Below are 16730 nucleotides of genomic sequence, written 5' to 3'. Positions count from 1 at the left end.
TAAATACTCTTTATTTTAAATAATAATAATATAATAATAATATCACCATTATTATTATTATTATTATTATTATTATTATTATTATTATTATTATTATTATTATTATTATTATTATTATTATTATTATTATTATTATTATTATTATTATTATTATTATTATTATTATTATTATTATTATTATTATCACTTACGTTTATAGTACATTAAAAAGAACTATTGGTTCCTTTCAAAAAAACAAAAAAAAAAAAAAAAAGAAAAAAAAGAACTGTTGGTTAAGGAAAAAATAATTATTTACCAAATAAACTTTATATAGAGGGGATTCAAATGATAATAGAGTTTTCTGGTAAAAAGTGAAGATAGATTTCGTTGAGGTTTTGTAAAAAAATATTAGGTGAATTTTATAATTATTACATTTTTTTAGAATTGAGTTCATTTGTTAATTATTGTAAACTTGAAAGTTTTTTAACCTTTTATTTCTCAAGATGGAAGGTGTGAATGTGTCCACAAAGTAAAGACTAATCTCAACCATTATTTTAACGTTTACCAATGGTTGAGAGTTTTAGTTAAAAAAAAAAAACACGGGGTCAATTTTATAATTATTGAAAATTTTAAGAACGGAGTTTATTTTATAATTATTGTAAACTTGAAAATTTAATAATGGTGTTAGAAACATTATAATTTAGATTTTAATGATACCAAAAGTGTTATGAGTTTTTAGTCCCCAATTTTTACTTAGGAATTGGAGTTCAAAGGGTCACTTAGATAATGAAACCAACTGAAAAGTAGCCTTAAACATTTTTCCCGTCTTTGAAAGGTCACTTTAAGAATGAATCTAACCCCACCGGGAAGTAATTTATTCAGGAAGTCAAATAAATTCGAGAAGTAAACGTAAGAGAAGTCAGAATTGTGACCTTTAAGGAGTCAAGCTACAAAGAGTCGAGGAGTCAAACAGCGAGAAGTAAAAGACGAAGAGTCGAAGAGTTCGAGACCAAAAGGTTGTTTGACCGAATAGTTGAAGGGTCAACCTTAATCGGATAGTAAGGGGACACAAAAAGTCAACTTAAGTGAGAAGTTAATTTATGAAGTGTAATGATTCACTAAGAAAAGTCAAATACGAAAGGTTGCTGAGATGTGTTACAAATGGTTAACCTCCAAATAGTAAAAGGTGACCTCTCGTAATCTACTGTTCGAACATTCTTTGAGCGAACAGTGAACAACCTCAAAATGCGATGTAGCTAGGAGATTGTTACGGCAAAAGGTGTCCTAGGTATGTTAGTGTTTTTATGTTCAAAAACCCCATATTATAATTGGCAATATTATTATGGCATACTAAGATAGGTTTAGAGTTTGTCCGGTTGGTTCTACAGATATTTGATCAATCAGAAGCAACAACAGAAGAACTGACACTGAAGATCTGACTTAGGGAAGCAGTTTCCTTAAGAGGCTCACGCGGTATTATCAGCCCAGTATGGAAAGACGATCAGCGTATCTTCAAAGAAGGTAATGGACCTAATCTGCTAAGATTACATTCCCTTTTATAGTCCTACCTTCTACAATCAAAGATATCTATGGAGAGTGTTTATTGAATGATCTATAAGTACCAGTTCTTGAAGGGAACTAGGGTTACGCCGAATAAGAAGAAGAAACACTCCATATCAGCTTTATGATACTAGATCCTTGATTGTCATGCACCTTCTCAATACAACATGTTCACGGTGATTAAGATGATGAACTTGAGAAGAGTTACTGCTGCTTAAACGAAAGGACACTAAGATCAGACTGTTGTGGGTACAACCTTATAGAGCGTCACTGAAGTGGACTGCATCAGAGTGGGCTCTCCAAGTGAAGGGATTTCATTGGACTTCTGTATGCATGGCTCTCCATCTTCAACAATCCACTAAACCTGTGTAGACTGGGTTTGTACCTTGTGTGGGGCACTTGGGTAAGATTATTGTATATCTACCTTTGTACATTGGATTATGATTTAGTGGATTGGACGCCTATGTGATCGTCCCCCAGACGTAGATACACACCGTATCGAACTGGGTAAACATTGTGAGTGTTCGTTCTGTGTGTTTGTTTTTATTTCTCTGATGTTCTCTTCATGATCTATCATTACTGAGTAGGCGCTTAACTGAATCAATCAGTATTCTAAGTCAGCCAACTATTTCTGATATTTTACGTAAAATGAGGAAATGCAAAATTACATGTGGTATCAGAGCTTTTAAGTCTACATAGTGACTTGATCCGAAGGGCTATCTTAGTTTTGCATTCTCTCTATTTCTGTGGAAGTCTGTCTGTGTGTTCGTTGGCTGGTTGTTGTTTTTAGGATGGACGCAAGTATGAAACCACCAGAACTAGATGGTCACAACTACTCTTTCTGGAAGGCTCGTATGGAGATATATCTTCAAGCACAAGGAACCAGGGTTTATCACACCATCCTAACTGGGTGGATTCGACCTACTACTCCGAATGCACAAGGAGTTGCTGAAGAAAAACCCATGGAGACTTAGACAGACGATGAAATGAATGCCTCTGATCTGAACAACAAAGCACTGAACTCAATTGTTGGATCACTACATGAATCTGTTTTTACGCTTGTTACAGGGGTAAAAGAGGCTAAACGGGTATGGGAGATTCTTGGAACCAGATTTGAAGGAACCAGTGATGTCAAACAGTCAAAGTTGCAAATGGTTCTGTCAGAATTCGAAGTTCTTAGAATGACTAAAGAAGAAACCATTTCTACCTTCCACAGTAGGGTTCAGAACTTGATGAACCGAGCCTCAATTCTTGGGGAACCATTCACTGATGAGAGAGTGGTCAAAAAGATTCTCAGATCCTTACCTAAACGTTTTCGAATGAAAGTAACGGCTATTCAGGAACACACAGGTTGGGAAAAGAAGACTGTTGGAGAACTCGTGGGAAGCTTGCACACATATGAACTGGAAGTTCTTGCTGATGAGGATATTGGAAGCAACAAGAAAGGAAAGTCTGTAGCTTTTGTGGCTGAAGCTGATCGAGAATCTGACACAGACGACATAGATGATGAAACCTTAGCTCTCCTAACTAAAAACTTCAAGAAAATCTTAAAAGGTTTCAACAGAAATGGTCAAGGTCAGTCTACAAGAACACAATACAAAGGCAACAACCCCTCATATCAAAAGGTTGAAACAGCACCCTTCTCACAGAACAATCAATCTCAGACTGGGCGATCGAGACAAAACAGAAATAGTGCCACAGACACAGGAAAACCCCTCAATTAGTCAGTGCAGTGTAGGGAATGTGAAGGATACGGTCACATACAGGCTGAATGTGCAACATATCTTAAAAGGAAAAAGGCTATGTCTATAGCTACTCTTAGTGATGATGAGGAGGAAACTTCACATGATCAATCAGATGATAATGTAGGAAACTTTGTAGCGTTCTTCACTGCCACAAACATTCAATCAGACGGAGATCAATCAGATGGAGAATCATACATATCAACAGATGATTTTGAAGAGAGACATATTCAACTTGAGGCAGAATTTGCAAAACTTGTCGCTAGCTGGGAACAACTTGTGAAAGTAAATAAGAATCTGAATGACAATCTAAAGCAAAGAGATGATCTTCTAAAGAAATTGAATGCTGAACTGGTCATAACAGAAGATCTCATCACTCAGATACAGTCCAGAGAAGGTAAATTAATCAAGGAGTTGGAGAGCTTGAAGAAAAATATACAGATGATGGACACCACATCTACCTTAGATAAGATTCTAGACTCTGGCAGAAACCCTAATGATAAAAAGGGTCTGGGATTTGAACAAGGAGAATCTTCGAATAACGCACCAAAGTTCATCAAAGAGGGAATGTCTAAGCTCACAGCCAATCACAGGTATGAACAAGGACAGTCATCTCAGTCAGTACAAACCAAGGAAAGGAGATACGGTACTAACACTGACCTGGACAGATCAACTCATCAATCTCATTATTCGAGGTTCAAAAATAAGATTGTCAAAGTTAGATATTATACTCCCATTTGTCACTACTGTCAGACAAAAGGTCATACACGTCCCGAGTGCTATTTTTTCTACAGAGATCAAAGGAAGGAAAAATATCAGAATAAGACTATTACACCATTCACTAGACAGGTTTGGGTCAGAAAGTCAGAAGTTATTTGCTATCCCACCATTGTTCTGACTGCATCTACAACTGATGCTAGATGGTATTTCGACAGTGGGTGTTCCAGACATATGACAGGAAACATTAAGTGTCTGATGGCTGTTCAACCTAGCAGTGGAGCTGTAACATTTGGAGTTGGACTAAAGGGTAAAATCGTTGGGAAAGGTATCCTAAATGCACCAGGTTTACCTCAATTAGAAGAAGTCTTGCTAGTCAGTGGGTTGAAAGCGAATCTTATTAGCATCAGTCAGTTGTACGTGTGATCAAAATTGGAATGTATGCTTCGATCGTAACTGCTGCAGAGTGAGTGACAAAGCAAATCAACTTGTCATGGAAGGAACTCGGTCTTCAGACAACTGTTATGTTTTGACAAATGAAACTGCTTGTCACCTATCCAAATCTGATGAATCAAAACTCTGGCATAGAAGACTGGGTCACATAAATTTCAGAGATATGGATAAGTTGATAAAACTGGAAGCAGTAAAAGGTGTACCGAAGATCAGAATTGATCCAAAGAAAATTTGTGGAGCATGTGCTATTGGGAAACAAATCAGAACTCCACACAAAGCAGTAAGAGGTATCATCACTGAGAAATGTCTAGATCTTGTCCATATAGATCTCATGGGGCCAACACAGACTGAAAGCATTGGAGGAAAGAAATATATTTTTGTGTGTGTAGACGATTTCTCTCGATACAGCTGGGTATACTTTCTGAGAGAAAAGACAGAAGCTTTCAAGGCCTTTAAGACTCTGTCCATAAGAGTTCAGAAGGAAAAGGATGGGCCTATTATAAAAATCCAGAGATTGAGGAGTGATCATGGAAAGGAATTTGAGAACTCACTATATTCAGACTTCTGCTCCGAGCTTGGTATTTCACATGAGTTCTCAGCTCCTAGAACTGCTCAACAGAATGGAGTAGTGGAAAGAAAGAATCGAACGTTACAGGAAATGGCTAGAGTTATGCTACATGCCTCACATCTGCCACAACGTTTCTGGGCTGAAGCAGTTCACACGGCGTGTCATACTATCAATAGGATCTATCTTCGACCAGGAACTACGAAAACTTCATATGAGATCTAGAAGGGAAAGAAGCCAAATCTGAAATACTTTCATGTGTTTGGGACAAAGTGCTATGTGCTGGCTGACAGAGAACAAAGAGGGAAGTTCGAACCCAAAAGTGATGAGAGCATCTTTCTTGGATACTCTCCGAGCAGTCGTGCCTACAAAGTCTACAACAAGAGGACTCAGTCTGTGATGGAGTCAGTAAACATGGTTGTCGATGACAATCCAGAAGAACCAGTAGACTCAACTGTGATAGAGTCTCATCTAAGTGATTCAGATGCAAGTAATAACAACAGTCAGCTCAAACCACAAGAATCGTCAGATGAAGATCAAGAAAGTTCGGAACAAGAGATAAATCTCATGAATGATGTTGGTAAAGATAAACCCACCAGAACTCAGAAAAACCATCCATCAGATAACATTATTGGAGATCCTTCAGATGGAATGAAAACCAGGAGCAGAATAAGAAATAATCTGACAGAAATATCTGGATCTTACTACTATACCTCAAAGATAGAACCCAAAAATGTCAAAGAAGCTCTACAGGATGATCTGTGGATAAATGCAATGCAGGAGGAGCTACACCAAGACCTGATGGTGTTAACGTAATAGGAACGAAGTGGATCTTTAAAAATAAAACTGATGAAGCAGGGAATATAGCCAGAAACAAAGCTCGGTTGGTGGCTCAAGGTTATACACAGATTGAAGGGATTGACTATGACGAGACTTTTGCTCCTGTAGCTAGACTCGAGTCAATCAAAATCTTGCTGGCTGTCGCATGCATTTTGGGATTTACATTATATCAGATGGATGTCAAGACAGCGTTTCTGAATGGGTATCTCCATGAAGATATCTATGTGGTTCAACCTAAAGGTTTTGAAGATCCAAAACGTCCTTCTTATGTCTATAAGCTTCGAAAAGCTCTCTATGGCCTTAAACAAGCCCCACGGGCCTGGTATGAACGTCTGACACAGTATTTGCTCCAGCACGGGTATAAACGCGGAAGTGTTGACAAAACTCTGTTTGTCAAAACGACTGGAAGTCATGTAACCATAGCTCAAATCTATGTTGATGACATTGTGTTTGGATCAACCTTGCAGAAATACACTGATGAGTTGGTAAAAGTCATGGAGGAAGAGTTTGAAATGTCCATGGTTGGTCAACTGACATATTTCCTAGGTCTACAAGTCAAGCAAAGTTCTGAAGGATACTTTATTTCACAAGAGAAGTATGCTAAGAATCTTGTCAAAAAGTTTGATTTGGAATCATGTAAACCATCCAAAACACCTATCTCCACTTCTACAAAAGTATCGAAAGATGAAACTGGTATATCAGTGGATAACACAGTCTATCGTAGCTTGATAGGCAGTCTGTTGTATCTAACAGCCAGTCGACCAGACATAATGTTCAGTGTTGGAATCTGTGCAAGGTATCAATCTGACCCAAAGGAATCACATCTGATAGCTGCAAAACGCATTCTGAAATACGTGAAAGGAACGATACAGTATGGACTCTGGTATTCCAAGGACAGTGAACTGAATCTGGTTGCATATTGTGATGCTGATTGGGCAGGGAATATTGATGATCGGAAAAGTACTTCTGGAGGATGCTTCTTTGTTGGAAAGAACTTAGTATCATGGTTAAGTAAGAAACAGAACTCTATCTCACTAAGCACTGCAGAGGCAGAATACATAGCCGCAGGTGGTTGCTGTACTCAGTTGGTTTGGATGAAAGAGATGTTTCTGGATTATGGTCTTACACAAGGAACAATGACACTCTTTTGTGACAATGTCAGTGCTATTAACATCTCCAAGAATCCTGTTCAACATTCCAGAACGAAGCATATTGACATAAGGCATCACTACATCAGAGACCTGGTTGAATCCAAGGAAATTGAGTTAGAATACATTCAGACTAACAAACAACTGGCGGACATTCTGACTAAGCCATTGGATGCTAATCGTTTTGAAATTCTCAGATCTGCTCTGGGAATTTGCAGAATTGACTGATTCAAGCAGTTGGTCCGTCAGAGAGGAGTTGGTATATACGGGTCAGTGTTATGATTTGACTTTTCCTAAAAGACTCCACTCTATTTTTGCTAAGAAAATTATTTATCCATATACTTCTCAGAGATATCTTAAAAGATATTAACTCTTTTTCGAATTTCAAATTTCCTTGGGTTCCGTTTCCTTCCTAAAAAGGAGCTGTACCGTTGTGTCAATCAATCGCATTTGCATGATATTTGACAAGCCGCATTAATTAGGGTTCATCACCCTTAAGCCTATATGATACCGGGTCAAGAAGAACATATCATCCTTGAACACCTCAGCTCTCAACATTCTATCTCTCTTGCAAATCAGCCTTCAGTGATCTGCTCTTTTCCTCGCACATAACCTTCAATGGCAGACCCTGTAAGAAACATCATTATCAAGCTTGGAAGCAAGACACATTCTCCGGAGGTGGCTCTTAAGCACATTCAGACGCTGCTGCAGTTTGCTATGAAGAAGAAGCTCAAACTTGATCCTCTTCTTCGCGACGAGATTTTAGTAACTATGATGACCTATTACCCAGAGTTTTATGCAGAATGGTCTGAAGATGATGCGACTGAACTGCTTATGATGGTTTCTGAAGCCAGTGATAAAGTTTCTCCAGTATATATTCCAGAACCCTTGGATGGAAATCGGGCCGGGGCATTCCTTCAATACTTTGCACATCGTGCCCTAGAATTGGTTGAGGCCTCTCGAAGGCAAGCGGAGGCGCAACCTCTGTATCTTGCAGCTGCTCAAAAAGAGGCAACACACAGACAGGAGATTCTTCGACAACGGGTAAATGATTCTGAAACCCCTATTGAAATTTCTCCTGATAGACCTGTTGATTCTTCTATTCCATCGTCTATGTCTGTTATGCCTGAAAATCTATCTGCTTTGGATTCCGAGAAGTCCCCTGTGATTGTTGATCCTCTATCTTTGCCTGTGATTGATTTTGCTGGTGAAAAATCTGATGCGTTGCATGTGTCTGATGAGAAAACAAAGTCCTCTAATGAGCCAAATCCACTAAGTCTAGTTGTTTATGCTTCTGAGAATATTGCTCTGCCTCCGTCTGGGACTGTTAATGTCTCTAAGAAATCTTGCCCTGCTGTTGATCCTCCTGCCTTACCTGCAACTGTTGAAACTGTTGATTTATCAAGTCCCCACAAGTCTGAGAAAACAGGTGGAATCCCTGTTTACACTGCAACATCTTTAGGAGAGAGCCTGGAACATGTGCGACATTTTGCTGGGCTACCATCTGCTTCAATCCCTCAACCTTATCGAGTGATACATCCTTCAGAATCCTCCAGCGAAGATGATAAGATACTGGCTGAGGTGTATGGATCCCAAGCACCTTCACCTGCTGCACCTACTGTTGAGGCAACTGCACATCCTGACTCCACGAATTTCAAAATTCGAGAGATATCGAATATTGTTGGGAGCTCGTCTGCAAATGTTTCTGATTCTAGCCACTCTGTGACACCAGTCCAATCACCAACCAGAGAAACAAGACGGACGAAAAGGAAGAATGTTCCAACAAAGGTTGTTGTTGAAACTAGTGGTGATAATGCTGATGTGGATCAGCCTGCGAAGAAGAGAAAGTCGAGTGAGACTGTTAAGCCTGAAGGAGACCCACCTATCCGTCAAGTGTTCAAGACTCTGCGTTCATCTGTTAAGCAACAAGGACCTACTGCTGCTCAAGCTACATCTGCACCAGCCTCCTCAGTCAGAAAAGGGAAACCGACCACAAGGTCAAGAGGTCGAAGTGTAACTCCTGAGGTTCCACCTGTTGAAGGATTTGACACAACTGTTTACAAACCTCAGTTTGTATCCCCTGCTGCACAGACCAAATGGGCCACTATGGTCAGAAGGGAGCTTATTGTTCAAAGAACTGTGGATGAGAATCAACTGAACTCCGTTTGTGACATTCTGCCCTTGCTGAATGAAGTTGGTCTTTTGAAAACTGTTACAGATGTTTGTCCTTACTCCAAGCTGCTCACATATGAATTCTATTGCAATCTCAGTGATGAGATTGACAGTCTCACAGGGCCACGACCGATGCAGATCTTCATCAGAGGGAAGTGGTATGATTTTGGGCCGGATGTGATAAATAAGTACTATGGCTTGCCTGCAGTGCAAGAAGAAGTTGTTACTGAATGGGACTTGGTGGCCAAAACTCTTACTGGTGGACAAACTACATCTTGGCCTACAGGAGATAAGGACTATTTGCTGAGCTCGCATCTCACGTCTAGATATGTCATCCTACATCGCCTGGCTCTGCACAACTGGCTTCCATCAGCTCATTTCAACACATTGGAACTAAAATGCAGTTTGATCTGGGCAAATGGATTTATTATCATGTTCTAACTCTGATTCATCCCCGGGAACAGAAGGTAAGACTACCGTTTCCAAATCTGATTTTTGGCATCCTTACCTCTTAGGGTCTTAAGCCTATGCCCAGTGAAGTGATCAGTCCGACGCTGCTCTATACTGTTGATAAACGCCTCCTTTCTGGAGATCATATTAAGGATGTCGTTCCTGTGACTGCCCCATCCAATTCGGAACCTGATGCTGTGAATGATGAGTCTCCTCATGCTAAAGATATGAAGCTTTCCGAACAATTGAAGGCGCGAGTTGCTGATCTTGAGACGGTGCACGGTATCATTGCCAAGCAACTGACAGGTGCGCGTACTGAGCTGGCTACTGTTCTTCTCCGGTTGAGCCTGACTGATATTGCTGCTGCTGCGGATCCTGAGAAGACTGACAGTGACTCTCCCTCAAATGCTTGATCTTTGGCTACCATTGGCAAAAAGGGGGAGTAGTATGAACTCAGGGGGAGTTTTTGTGATTGAGTACCTTCTGGCCCTGGCTGGGCGTTATGTTTTGATGCTGTTTTTGATCTTAGACTGCTTTGTTTTTTTTTATTCAGATCGGACATGGGTTGCTTCTTTTTAATAACCTATCTTAGTTCTTTTTATATAGTTGAGTTGTTTTGCCAAATAATAGCCAAAGGGGGAGTTTGTTAGTGTTTTTATGTTCAAAAACCCCATATTATAATTGACAATATTATTATGGCATACTAAGATAGGTTTAGAGTTTGTCCGATTGGTTCTACAGATATCTGATCAATCAGAAGCAACAACAGAAGAACTGACACTGAAGATCTGACTTAGGGAAGCAGTTTCCTTAAGAGGCTCACGCGGTATTATCAGCCCAGTATGGAAAGACGATCAACGTATCTTCAAAGAAGGTAATAGACGTAATCTGCTAAGATTACATTCCTCTTTTATAGTCCTACCTTCTACAATCAAAGATATCTATGGAGAGTGTTTATTGAAGGATCTATAAGTACCAGTTCTTGAAGGGAACTAGGGTTACGCCGAATAAGAAGAAGAAACACTCCATATCAGCTTTATGAGACTAGATCCTTGATTGTCATGCACCTTCTCAATACAACATGTTCACGGTGATTAAGATGATGAACTTGAGAAGAGTTACTGCTGCTTAAACGAAAGGACACTAAGATCAGACTGTTGTGGGAACAACCAGAGCGTCACTGAAGTGGACTGCATCAGAGTGGGCTCTCCAAGTGAAGGGATTTCATTGGACTTCTGTATGCATGGCTCTCCATCTTCAACAATCCACTAAACCTGTGTAGACTGGGTTTGTACCTTGTGTGGGGCACTTGGGTAAGATTATTGTATATCTACCTTTGTACATTGGATTATGATTTAGTGGATTAGACGCCTATGTGATCGTCCCCCAGACGTAGATACACACCGTATCGAACTGGGTAAACATTGTGAGTGTTCGTTCTGTGTGTTTGTTTTTATTTCTCTGATGTTCTCTTCATGATCTATCATTACTGAGTAGGCGCTTAACTGAATCAATCAGTATTCTAAGTCAGCCAACTATTTCTGATATTTTACGTAAAATGAGGAAATGCAAAATTACAAGGTACATATCTCAAAGAAGATCAACCAAAAAGGCTAAGACATTTTGTGTATCTCAGGAAGTTAAAAGCAAAACGTAAAAGTACGTACAAATCAACGACTATAAATCTGACAAAAGCAACCTATTATGTATTACCAACGGGTCATTGCACGATGATTAATAGACGTTTGAAATTTGTTTCTCTCCAAAAGACAAATTTTCAAACTTATCTATAAATACCTCTATTCAAATCTGAATGAGGCACTGGCAATATTTGAGAACAAGTTATACAAAGTGTTAAAGCTTACAAGTGAAACTAAAAGCTAGTGAAGAGAGATCGAGTTAAAATTACAAAGATAAATCAAGCTCAAGAAGACTAAGGCAACAACAAAAAGTCATTTGCCCTGTCTTGTAGTTGGAGAAAGTTGAACAACCTTGTGTTCAAACCAACCATCTATACTAGGATTAGTATAAAGACGCAGAGTAAAAAGTTTAGCTTGGGGAAAACTTAAAGACTTGAGGCTAACTCTGTGATCGAGGTTCAAGTGGTCTTCTTTGTAATATTGGGTGTATACTGTATAGTGCAATCCTCCTTGGAGTCTAAAGAGAAGAGTGAACGTAGGCTGGGTTTTTACCAAACCACTTCAAAAATCTCTCTCTCAATCTCTTACTTATTGCACTTTGTTTTCTAGCATTAACTTATCAAACCTAAAACTTTAATAGACCAAACACGTACAAATAAATTAAAAAGGGAATAAAAATTATTTTCTGCAACGTACTTGAAATCTTCATAAGTTCAAGTTTACTTGAACCTAATGATATATGCAAAAGTTTTTAAAAACCATTCAAGTCTATTCATCCCCCCCCCCCCCCCCCCCCCTCTCTCTTCAAGACATGAACCCCTTACTCATCGGGACCAACAAATGGTAAGATCCTAGCATTTGATTGCTCAAGATGAAGGAAGTGTATGTGTCCACACTTTTTACAATGGGGTGTTTTAACTTAAACCCTCATATATACCTGGGATGTTTTCACCTGAAAAGTAGTTCTTACTATATCACATACACACACTCATATATATATATATATATATATATATATATATATATATATATATATATATATATATATATATATATATATATATATATATGTGTGTGTGTGTGTGTGTGTGTGTGTGTGTGTGTGTGTGTGTGTGCGCGCGCACTTTTGTTTATTGACCATTGCACTTTGTAGTGTTGGTTGATATACTTCAAAGTTTGAAATATTTATCAAGCCACCGTATTTTTTCCAGATTCCTTTGCTTTACTGTCGTTGATCATGAGAAGATCAAAATGCATGAGATTAGTACGCAGTTTTTACCTGAGTGGTGGTTCACATATGATCTGATTCATATATATGGAAGCTTTGAGAACATGCTCTTAGGTAAGTTATGAGCACTTGATTGAAATAACTAGAAAAAGAAAAATAAAAGAAAGAAAACACTTAATCTCCCAGATTTTTCTAGAGTTTAATAATAGAAGGCCAAAATAGTCACATAAATCTGCCAAAATTACCAATCTCAGGCAACAATGCCATTTTTAAAAAATGTTGTATAGAGTGTATACGAGTATAATATCGTTCTCAAGGATTGAGATTTATGACTCGATTAACATACAACTATTAAGGTTTTAGGCACAGAGGTAGATAAATCAATAAGAAGCTAAGCACACAAACATAAAGTGTCATACTAACAATCTATTAATGTCCAAAAGAGAATAGAACACAAAAATTTATTCAATCGAGTTAAAAGTAGTGGCCCAAACAAGGGAGTTGATCTTTTAGATGCCTTGATCTTAAGGATTAGAAGTCCAAGTTAAAGTCATGATGGCAATGCACAAAGAAATCACAACCTGCTAAATGCCACTCATGGGGTATCTACCTTGTGATTAGGCCTACAAGTTGCTCCATTTTCATGGTGAATCAATTCTAGACCTAGAGGCACAATAATCAATGAAATCTCTCTAGAAGTCCTCCACTTTCATAGAGGAGATTAAAGTTTGTTTAAGCGCACTTTAGATTTCCAATCTATTTCTCATTGGAATTGAATCTCCTCTTAGACATGCTAATGAATGTGACCATCAAACATTAACAAGGTAATTCAATCAAGATTACACAAATATTAAATAGTCCTAATTATGCATTTCCTTTCGTACATCCTCTGATACATGTTCAATCCTGTTGGCAATTGAACAACCTCAATGCTCAGAAAATAGTTGAGGTTCCCTCGATCCTTTATTTTTAATGTTTTATCCAAAAATGATTTTAATTCATCAATTGGTCTTATTGCAGTGCTTGAATGCTTTATCCAGAAAGGATAGAAAACTTGCTCAGAAATCTCTCTTGCTCAAATGGCGGCCCAAGATAAATCGTTTAACGGCGGCCAGGGGGGAGCAACGCCGAAGCGGCGGGGAATAGCCCTCCGAGTCCGGTTATGACGTTGGAGGAGCTACGACTGAAACAAGTGACTGATGACATGGTCAAGGTGCATGATCCAAGTGCTACAATCTAAGGTTGCAGCCGTTGAGGAGGATCTGGGAGGCCAGATCAATGAGCTGAGATCTTCTCTAGTGGTTAAGGAAGAGAGTGAAAGAATATGCATGCAACTCCCACTTGAAGCCCTTCAAGCTCTCGAGAGCGGGAATAGTGACCTGTAGGACTCATCAACTCATCTAGTTTCTTCTGCTTGTTTAGTGTGGGGTATTGAACCATACTGTTTTTCTAGCTTTTCTTACTATCCTTTCTATCGTGCGGTAACCGTTACAACTGTTACAATTGGCACACCTTAAGGGCCTTTAAGGCCATAATAACCTTGCACCACAACATGGAAAATGTTACATTCTTCCACTTGGTGCAAGAACAAACTTAAAGAAACAAAATACATGAACTATAGAGATATGTCCTCTGAAAACGAGTAGTATCTACTATAATCACAATGCAACTTGTTCTCTAAGTACTTTATGTGCTTAACCAAAACTCAATGGATAAACCTTATGTTTATTCTAGGTCCAAAAGATATATATTTTCTCAACAAAATGTGCACAATACAATAACGAGAAAATATCTGATCTAAATGCTTTAAGAATTTCATAAAATAACTGTATGTATACAAGTTTTTACAAAGTGGGTGCAAGTCCCATTTTCTCAACAAAATCCCTATACTTGAATGGTGGCATGCTTTTAGTTAAGGGATCAGCAATCATCAACTCAGTGCTTATATGCTCAATGTCCACTTTCTTATCTTTAAGACGCTCCCTGATGGATAAGTACTTGGTGTCGATATGCTTACTTCGACTCCCACTCTTATTGTTCTTAGCCAGGAAGACTGCAGCTGAGTTGTCACAATAAACCTTTAATGGCTTAGAAATAGAGTCCATAACTCTAAGCCCTGAAATGAAATTCTTAAGCCATACACCTTGAGATGTAGCCTCAAAACATGAAACGAACTCGGCTTCCATAGTTGAAGTGGTGACAAGAGTTTGTTTAACACTTCTCTGTGAAACAGCTCCACCGGGCATGATAAAAATGTTCCCCGAAGTTGATTTCTGAGAATCAACACAACCGGCAAAGTCCGAATCAGAATATCCAACAATGTCCAAAACGTCCATCTGTTTGAACACAAGCTTATAATCCTTAGTACCCTTGAGATACCTTAAAACCTTCTTTGCAGCTCTCTAGTGGTTTAAACCCGGATCACTTTGATATCGTCCTAGCATTCCAACAGCAAAGGCGATGTCTGGCCTAGTACAGACTTGAACATACCCGAGGCACCCGACAATTGAAGCATAAGGAATATTCTTCATGGATTCTCTTTCAAAATTATTCTTTGGACATTGGTCCAAACTGAATTTATCTCCTCTCACTATAGGAGCTGAACTCGGTGAACAATCCTTCACCCGAAATCTTTCTAAGACTTTGTTGATATAGGTTTCCTACGATAGTCCTAGAATACCCCGGGATCTATCCCTATGGATCTTTATGGCAATGACATAAGATGCCTCGCCCATATCTTTCATATCAAAGTTCTTAGAAAGGAATTTCTTAACCTCGTGCAGCATTCCCTTATCATTTGTTGCAAGTAGAATATCATCCACATACAAAACAAGAAAACAAATTTTACTCCCACTTGTCTTCTGGTATATGCAATGATCTAAGGGACTTTCAACAAATCCATATGAAGAAATGACCCCATCAAACTTGATATACCATTGGCTTTTAAACCATAGATGGACTTTTTTAGCTTGCAAACTAAATGCTCACCTTCACTAGAAGAGAATCCTTCAGGTTGTTTCATATAAACCACCTCTTCTAGATCACCGTTAAGGAATACCATTTTCACATCATTTGTTGCAATTCAAGATTGAAATGTACAACCAAAGCCAAAATTATACGAAGTGAATCTTTCTTTGATACAGGAGAAAATGTCTCCGTGTAATCGATTCCTTCTTTTTGAGTAAACCCTTTAGCAACGAGCCTAGCCTTGTATCGTTCAATGTTGCCTAATGAGTTCTTTTTAGTCTTATAGACCCATTTACAACCAATGACCTTGGCCCCATTAGGCAACTCAACAAGGTCCCAAACCCTATTGCTTCGCATGAAACTCATTTCTCCCTTCATGGCTTCATACCATAAATCTGATTCTTTATAGTTTATGGCTTGTGAAAACGTTTCTGGATCATTTTCGGCTCCAACATCATACTCTTGTAGATACACTATATAATCACTAGGAATTGTCGATCTTTTTTCGCGACTAGATCACCTTAAAGTTGAACTACCATCTTCTTGAGAAGTTAGCGGTTCAACTACCGCTTCAGGAATTTCCTGAATTGGTTGATCTATTGGAATAATATCAGCATTTTGTGGAACTTCTTCAATAGGTTGTTCAATACCCGTTTGAGGGGTGTTTGAAACTATTATCAATCTATCTGATGACGTAGAAAGACATGATTCAGTATGATCTTGATTAGAAATCAAATCATTGAACCGATCCTTCCCACTAATCATGTCATCTTCAAGAAACTTAGCATTTCTTGATTCCACAATCCTAGTTAAATTAGATGGACAATAAAATCTATATCCCTTGGAGGACTGTGTATATCCAATAAAGAAACCGCTAATAGTCCTCAGGTCAAACTTCTTTTCTTGTGGGTTATATATCCGCACCTCAGACGGGCATCCCAAACACACATATGTTGCAAACTCGGTTTCCAACCTTTAAATAACTCAAATGGCGTCTTTGGGATAGCCTTGGTTGGAACACGATTTAATATATACGTAGCCGTCTTAAGTGTTTCGGCCCACAAAAACTTAGGAAGTTTTGAGCTGCTAATGTTGAGATCAAATAATATCATTTGACCTCTTACCTCTTTGAGATTTAAGCTTTTGAGTCATACCAAAAGTAACATTGATGCATTCAACTCGTTCATAAACTTGATTCCCAGTCAATGGTTGTGGAGCATCTGTATAGTCTTGTACCCCATTGAATGCCTTTTTTAATATTTGATAAGG

The sequence above is a fragment of the Ipomoea nil genome, unplaced genomic scaffold (genome assembly GCF_001879475.1).
Source record: "Ipomoea nil cultivar Tokyo-kokei standard unplaced genomic scaffold, Asagao_1.1 scaffold2144, whole genome shotgun sequence".
In the NCBI taxonomy this organism is placed as follows: domain Eukaryota; kingdom Viridiplantae; phylum Streptophyta; class Magnoliopsida; order Solanales; family Convolvulaceae; genus Ipomoea; species Ipomoea nil.
Note: the sequence above shows the minus strand (reverse complement) of the source record.